The sequence below is a fragment of the Cyprinodon variegatus genome, unplaced genomic scaffold (assembly GCF_000732505.1).
Source record: "Cyprinodon variegatus isolate N-32 unplaced genomic scaffold, C_variegatus-1.0 Scaffold38, whole genome shotgun sequence".
In the NCBI taxonomy this organism is placed as follows: Eukaryota; Metazoa; Chordata; class Actinopteri; order Cyprinodontiformes; family Cyprinodontidae; genus Cyprinodon; species Cyprinodon variegatus.
Genome location: NW_015150491.1, coordinates 1,330,262 through 1,337,871, shown reverse-complemented (window position 1 = coordinate 1,337,871; position 7,610 = coordinate 1,330,262).

Sequence of the window (7,610 nt, the reverse complement as noted above, 5' to 3'; positions counted from 1 at the left end):
TTGACCTCATTTTTTTTCTTCTCTTTGTAAAATACCTTCTGTTGTGATCCAGTCATTTTTTCCATGCTACTTTCTTCTGCTTGTAATTTTCCATGTGGAGCTGTGTTTGGACAGACGAAAGGGATGAATCGATCCCGATAGATTATTGCAAAAATAAATTAGAGAAAAACGTCTTTTCTCTCCAATATGACCTCATTATGTGTGACATATAAGGTCCAGGGAGAGAAGTTTGCTGAGTTTATTGAATCCTGGCATATGACAAGTTTTTTAGATTTTTAGACGATATGTATTTCTTTCCCTCACTTCGGTCAAAGCTGTTACATGTTAAAGAAAACTAAAGCTGATGTTTCACCACATGCCACCTCTTGAAAAACATATCATTATATTTCTATTCACAGAAGAACACAGTTCCAATGACTTCAGCTCCATGATATGCATATGAACGGCAAACTCAGTTGACAGCCAACACTGGAAGGCTGCTGAAGTAAAACCAAAAGTTCAAATATTATTCATGCCTTTTTATTTTGTATAATTCAAACAATTAGGAGGGACAAATTGAATGAGACTTGGAGAAGAGCATCCGCTATTATAAAACAGCCAGAGAAAAAGTATTATCCGAAGGACAATTGTGCATGACAGCGTGTATTTCAGCTACTGAAAGGGGTAGGATTCTCTTTCCAGATGTCTGAAAATATTAAACACAGGTTTTTTTGGTAAATATATATTTGGCTTACAGTTTTATTAGCAACAGTTCCCTCGTGACAAGACATGTTAGTAACAGATCTACAAAAAACGTAAAAATAGAAAAATGGTTGAAAAGGACTATATTAGCATTCAACCAATTCAACCAGACTTTTTATTGTTCTTTCAACTCTGTGGTAAAAAATCTTATCATTTATTCAGTGATCTATCCAAGTAAAGAATGGAAAAAGCAATACCTCATCAAATAATAATTCTGACCCTGTATCTCAAGTGTAGTTGGTAAATAAAATTCCAGATTAGTGGCAGATGGTAGGGTTTCTGACCTTTAGGGTTTGTATGGTGGTAGAGTACTTCAGTATCAAATCAACATATTTCTCTCTAGGATGGAAAGGTGTTGCCAGGACATTCATTTATTAGGTCACTTGGGCAGGTCAGCATAGATGTTACAACAATGTAGCTTTCCCTCATCAGTGTGTGTGTACGTGGATGACTAAATTTAGTGTAAAGCTCTTTGGTCAAGTCCTCCGGCTTGAAAAAGCGCTATGTAAGTACAGACCCTTTACCATTTACTGAACATGTACTTGTTAAATTTAATTCAACTTATTCATATAGCAGAAATGCACATTATTTCTCTTTGGCCTTAATAAGTTTATTAAATCATACAGACATTCCAAGTCAAGTACGAACTTTCCAGATGATCAATTCAATCAAAAGGTGCTGTTAAGTTCAATTTATTTGCTTACTTTTGTTATTATTATTGTTTTTTGTTTTTTTATATACCATAGTTAAAGCTTTAACTTGGTATAAAAATAACTATTGCATGCTCTGGACATGTTGGCTGTAAGGAAACAAAATGATCAACCATATTAAGGTTTTAGTGCAGATAAATCAATGTTATTCTGTTTTACAACACAATATACAGGTGACACTATGCAGGCTCTGAAAGGGAGATAAAAGTAATTTCTTGGGGGTTTCATCATGCTACAAACTGTGGATGGCTACAAAAATATGTGCCTTCTCTGCCACGTTTATTCCTTTAGTGAGTGTACACACCATATGTGTCCTGTGTATAAAGAGTCTTTGGCACTGGCTAAACAGCGTTCACAAGCATGTCAGAATAACAGCATGCACGAGAACTTTTAAATCAACATGGACGGTTGCTCTTTGAGTTGCAGCAGGTGTTTGCAGATTGCTCTAATGCAGGTTCAATGAGTGTTTTTCTCCTGATCTAAAAGATACTTCAATACAGCTGTGATTTTACAACACTGAACCCCTCTTGTGTTGTTGTTCTGCTTTATGTTTAAAACTTAATGTGACCATCTGTTTCAAGAAATAGAATTTGAACAAAGAAAGTGAGATAGAAGCTTAAATTCTCACATCAGAGCATCTGCCAATTACCGTTAACAGTCTTTCCATTCACCCTTGGGCATAAAACTTTGTAACAGCTCAGAAACATTTGGGAATAGCTCAAAAGAATAAGAACTTCAAGTGGTAATGTTGATTTAGTGAGCCAAATGATTCATGAAGCTGTGAATCAGTCTGATGCAAATGTTGCTCAAGCTTTTATTTCAGTTAAAATATAAACTTGAAATTCCCATGATGAAACATTTTGGGGTAAACTCCCTTCATCTTAAAGGAAATGGTATTTTTAGAGGAAAAAGTAATTTTAGGAGGGCATACAGAGGATTTCTATCATGTAAACCGATTTTTGTGTTTTGCTTTGAAGATATTAAATGACTTTTGAACCCTGGCCTGAGGTAATTCTGCCACAAGTTTGCATCTTCTCCCCTTGCATGTGCAGTTTTCTCCGGGTACTCGGGCCTCGACCAACAGTCAAAGATAGAACGTTTATTGTGATAGCCGTCTCTAAATTCCCCTTAGGAGTGAGTGTGTATGGTTGTTTATCCTGTTCATCTCTGTTTTGTTGGTAAATTGTGGTTTCCTATGTCTTTAAATGATTTTGGAAAATAATATAACAGTAAAAGCTCAAAAAATATAGGAAGATTGGTTATGCGTCCAAGAAAGAACATGCTTTCGCACAAAACATGTCTTTAAATCAGAAGAAAGGAAAAAGAGCTTATGAATATACAGGTTTAATCTAGACAGGCAGTAATTATAACCAGAAAACAATTTGAAAATGCACTTAGGGAAGATCTTTAACTTATGGAGACATGGTGTGATGAATGTTAAAGACCTTGGCTGTAACGGTTATCATTACATTTTGAAGGAAAGGAAGAATGTGTCAGGCCTGAAAACGCCATCCCGAGTGTAAAGTATGAGGGTGGCAGCATCAAGCTGTGGGTCAAGTAGCTCTGGAGTTTTGTTAGGATGAACAAATTAACTTTCCGATTAAGTTCACTTCTATTCACTTTATCTATATAGCTCCGATTCACAACATGTCATCTCAAGTCACTTTACAGAGACAATATGTTTAAATTGGTCAAAATTTTCTGTCAAGAAAAAACTGTTGATTCGATTGAGTCGTTAAGTCATTGCAAGACTTGCATTGTATCGCTTGCATTTTGTGACTCTTTAGGAATCCCTCACACTAAGCGAAACAGATATACAAAAGGTAATTGTTATCTAGCTCCACAGGTGGCCCAGACCAGGAAAGGTGCAGCCAGGCAGACGAGCTCCAAGCCAGTTCAAATGCCAGAGGATGAAAGACAACACATACAGTTAGTCATAGTAAGAGAGAAAGGGCTGTGTGGAAACAAAAGGTGTACGTATTTGGTAGCAGCCCAACTGATATTTCAATCCAAGAGGATGTCACAAACGAACAGGAACAGACCAGATGAAGCTACTATGATGAGAAAGAAACTGATTGTGAGAGTAAAGATAGAGTGGAGCAGGGTGACAAAAAGTGGTCCCTATGTCCTCAAGCAGCCTAAACATATATTAGCAGCATAAATGTAGAAATTAGTGCATTGAATACCAAACCATTTAGGTTTTTTTTGTTTTGGTTTCAGTAACTTAATACAAACTTTTCAGTTTGAAGAAAGAAAAAAAAATGTAGCTATACCTTTTGCTCTGTCTTTTACCAATTAAAAAAAATAAGAAATACAATAATATCCATAGTTCTTTGATAATTGTTTACTGGAACTGTAAGAGGATCTGTTTGCAGCTTAAGGATGTTAAAATACATTGCTACCTTTTTTTTATTGAGAGCCTGATATCGAAATGCCAATATTTACTCCTATTATTATTATATGTGAGTAATGAACTCACAGAATGAAGCTTTTACTTTAATAGCAAAAGTTGAGGTATGAATGGAATAAATTCTGTGTTTCATTAAACGTATGACTTAATATTTTTAAGTTCATCAGGAGGTGTGCGGCAGTGATGGGGAGGGAGGCAGTTCCTATAGAGGCACTGGTGGAGAAAAGGACTAGGGCAATGATGAAGTCCATAAGGGGCAATGGGAGCCATATTTTGCACAGCACTATCGTGGCTCAGGAAAGCAGCCATAGTTCGAGTTTGAACTCTTTGATAAGCAGAACTAAGAGATACAGAAGATCTTTTGTCCCACCTACCATTAGACACTTTAATGCCTCTTTAAGGAATAAGGGTTTTTATCCATTCATCCATCCATTATCTGACACGCTTGTCCCAATTAGGGTCGCGAGGGGTGCTGGTGCCTATCTCCAGCTGTCAATGGGCGAGAGGCGGGGTACACCCTGGACAGGTCGCCAGTCCATCTCAGAGTGTTTTTATATTATTATTATTTATCTTTTTATTTTATTGTAACAATACTACCCATACAACATTTTTTATTGTAGAAAAAATGTATTTTGTTTTATAACTTGTGTCAGAGGAGAAAAACAATTAGCAGAAAATATAGATGGAAATATGAGGTAACAGTCTAAATACCAGCCTCCAACCCATTTGATATGAATATTTAAAAAAAACACGCTATTCAACTGAAATACACACAAAAAAAATATTGAAATTATCAAGACATATTCTGCTAAATAAGTGATTTTTTTTCAGTCTTACAGTGTGTTTTCTAGTAAATATCCATAGTGATTAAGTTTTTATGTGATGATTGTTGTTTAGCTTTCACTTCATTATTCAATATTTCTTTAATCTCTAATTTTCTACACACTGTCATCTTGGCAAATTTTACTCAACAGAAATTCATATTGAAATATTTTAAAATTCTAACTAAACACATATGTACTAAGTTGCTTGTTTAAATAAATAAAAAAACATAGCAAAGTGAGTGTCTAAAAAGCATCTTTGCTCCATGTGCTAGGTATGAGTTAACACACACACCTGGCCTCATAAATAGGCATACCGATTGTTTTTAACTTTTTATTTCAGCAAAATTAGCTTCAAAAGCCTGGCTCGCATGATGAGAGGCTATGAGAAACTGCTTGAGTCACCAAACATTCCCAATAACTTGAAATGATATATTATGTCTATCTGTGGTTGTAATGTGTTAGTGTAGAGTACCACCTCAGGAAAGACGGATGCCTCACCTAAAGTGGGATCAGTTTTGGACCAAGAAGAGCATTCCCATGATTAGATCCAGTCTGCTGTGCATGAAGGACTGTTATTGTATTATGGTGCACTAGCTGCTGGAAATCATCCAGTTTCCCCGAGCTTTCCTCCTCGTCTCTTTTCCTCTGACATCCTGAAACGGCGGCCAAAACAGATCTTCTAAGTGCTGACTCTCAGCTATGCAGGAGAAAAGAGAGACAGATTCTGGGAGGATAACCTTTTCACACAGCAGAGTGTCTTAGTTGCCTAATGAGTAGTAAGCTACACTATATGCAGCAGCATTATATGATTATGGAATCAGAGAAAAACTGGAAAGAAATTATTCCCAAACAAACTTAATCAAGATACCTTTACTGTTAAGTTAAAAACATATCAAGCACAGGGTGACACATTAAAACTATTGTTCAATTTAGGGTAACAATGCTTTTATGTTTGCAGTGATAATCCCTGTGTGAACCATGTTGTGCAATAGGTCGAGCTTTTTATTTTTTAGAGAGAAAACTCAGAGATTTCCGAGTGGATTTTCCAAGCCTGAATCAATCCAACATGAACCCAAATGACCCCAGTCTTTGCAGTGATTTATCCCACCGCACTGCCTAAAGGATGTCCCAAGTCTGTGGACTTTCTGGAGCATAGACTAACTCTTACATAACTGCAAATAATTTAACAGACAGATACAGTCACACCCTGTTGCTAAAGCAGTCTTTCCCTCTCTTATAGAGGCAGAATTTCTGAAATGACAGGGAGACCTTCAAAAGAGAAATGATTAAATTTATTGTGCGCACCTTTGTTTTATTCTGACTCTTGGGAATGTGCATCTGTCTGCATGGTGTTTTCACCGGCCATGATGAATCAATCATCCACAGACCGGAGTATGAGAGCTTCCTACAGAGCCACACAGCCCCTGAAATGTCTGGCTCCTGGCATTCAACACCTGGTTGAGCACTCAGATGTGGGCTCAAACCCAAATTGTTGTTCTAAATTTTTCTCCAGCACCCTATCTGCCAGGAACAGTGGACGAAAGAGACTGGAAATTTTTGCGTCGTCAATGCTGACACTACTTTAGTCCATTTAGGACAATGGCAGCTTGTGTATAGGAGAGACGGTGCAGACATGGTTACCCTGAAGTACTGCAGGGTACCTTTGCAGGCTGGAAGCTTGTTGGAGCCCATGTACTGTAGGCAACCACAACACCAACGGCAAGTTCCATATGAAGCATTGATAGGCAGTAAATTTATAGTCAGGAAGAGAAAAGGAATGTAAAGATTCTTATCTCCAAGAGAAATCAACATCTAGGCTCTTTCCTTATGCAAAGACTCAAGTAAGTATACATCCGATGATTGAAAAGACAGTTTAAAGAGTTTAATGTGTGCATCTGAATCTTTAATTTTGGATTATTTCAAAAGCTTCCTAAAATCTAGTTAAAAAAGATTTTCCAAATATGAGAATACTGACACACATTTGAACAATAAATTTGAAAAAGAACCTCCATAAAAGCTTTAATATTTTGAAGACTCAAAAGGCCGTCTGTGTGCAGATTAACTTGTAATCACTGATCTCAAAGATCAGTCAAGGAAATTTTTATGGGAATTTAGAGCAAATAAGTTCCTGTGATTTAAAGGTTTGTGTTGGTGCTATATTAAATATGTTATATAATTTCTAGAAATAGGCAAATAATCAGTATATAAAATTTTGTGCGTCCCGCTTAGCAAGGGCAGTCCTAAAACTCAAGCATTGACTGTGAAGAAAATGATGCAAAACAAACCCTCAAGCCGGTATTATTGCATGCCTGGGTTTACCGCAGAGATTGAGCAGCACCAGCAGCTGAGCTTGTGTTTCACATATTCTCTGAGTGTTCTGTGTTTGAAGAAGTTTCAAGTAAGTTTGGGCAACTCAGGGAAAATGAAAACTTGACAATGATATCTGTCCAAATGTTTCCAGTTCTCTTTCCAGTGGTTGAAGATTTTTTGTCTTGTTAAAATTCTGTATTTTGCACAAACAAGCTTCACCAAAAAGAGAGTCCAGTTTATTAAAGCTGATCTTTTATTACCTTTGTTTTCTAGACCTAGCAGTATTTTTTATTTGGAAGTACTAAAGTTTAGCTGCTTGCATTTGCTAAAAGTCTTTTTTCAGTTCAAAATCAGTTGGTTAAATATAACTAAACTAGGCATTTTGATTCTTGTTTCTAAGATAACTAAGACGCCTAGCTCAGGATTTAGTTATAGTTCTAATTAACAACTGTAGGCTCCTTTGGACCAAGCCACTCACTATCAATACATCAACTTGAGAGACAATCTCAGCTGTACTCATGCAGAATTTTATTTTCTATTATATCGTTAAACACCTAAAAGATTAAATCAAGTGGAACGTTACGATACAAGAACAATTAATAGCAGGTAATGTGC